The sequence below is a fragment of the Protobothrops mucrosquamatus genome, unplaced genomic scaffold (assembly GCF_001527695.2).
Source record: "Protobothrops mucrosquamatus isolate PMUCROS unplaced genomic scaffold, P.Mucros_1.0 scaffold2851, whole genome shotgun sequence".
Lineage (NCBI taxonomy): Eukaryota > Metazoa > Chordata > Lepidosauria > Squamata > Viperidae > Protobothrops > Protobothrops mucrosquamatus.
The window spans coordinates 76,463-77,573 of record NW_015388881.1 but is presented as its reverse complement, the minus strand read 5'-3'; positions in this window follow the sequence as shown (position 1 = coordinate 77,573).

Sequence of the window (1,111 nt, the reverse complement as noted above, 5' to 3'; positions counted from 1 at the left end):
TGTTTATAAAACTCAACTCTGCAAGTCACTACAGGCATTTACTGTGTCATAACCTTAAGTAGCAATTCTGGAAAGCCATAAACAATGTTTGAAAGTTAAAAGAAAATCTACATACAAAGGCAATAATCAAGCCCAAACAAAAACAAAGCCCCAAGTCAGCAAAATGCACATGGTGCAACACACTTGCCTTTACATTTCCATTCCATTGTTTCCATTGCAAAAGCTTACTAGGATAAACCAGCTCTTTATATCACCAAAGAGGCAGCCAAACCAGCTTTCCTGAAATTAAATCTACATCATCAGTGTGTTTCAGTGATATGAACTCAACAAGAATTCTTCTGCCTTTTAAAGAGATTCTGAAAACCTGACCCTTTGAAGATTTGGTGGAGCGCCCAGTTTTGTCAAAGTGATTTCCTGTTTGAGCACTCAGTTTCCATCTCCATGAAGTGGAACCAATGAAATCAAAACCCCGAACAGAGCAGAGTCTGAACATCCAAGACAAGTCAATTCTGCTGATCATAATAATTACCTAAATTCAATGACTCTAAGCAAAGCCTAGGTGGTGATTGCTGATTCTGCACCAGAAGCATTTTTTATTATCAGATCTTCTTCAAACATAAATCAATAAGGGCTTCTTTTTAATTGTTATTTGTAGTGTCATTTTCCTGTGTACATTAATTGGGTTTTATACCGTATGTTACCCAGGGGGTTATTTGTTCATAAATGGAAAAATGTTGAGCTCAATCCCTCTTATCAAGGGTGTTAATAAAATTAAAACAGCAGTAAATAAATTGAAGCTGTTTGCTGCTGAACATAAATGGCTATATCACCGTTGCTGAAAAGCCTTTCTTGCTATCCTGCTGAGCCTCCAAGGGGCAGGTTTGTTTTAGAACAATCTAAGCAGAAACATAAGTAATTAAATCTCCTTTAATAACTTCAGGTATACTGTACTCTGGCATTTTGCGCTTGTAATACAATCCTAAAATGTTCAGTCATTCATGCCTGCAACAATGTTTTCAAGATACACCAAATGTTTCAGGCAAGTCCTGGAAAATCTATTGGGTGTAAGCCTCTAGCCTTCCTTTGCATTGTGTGACATAATGTTTTTTTT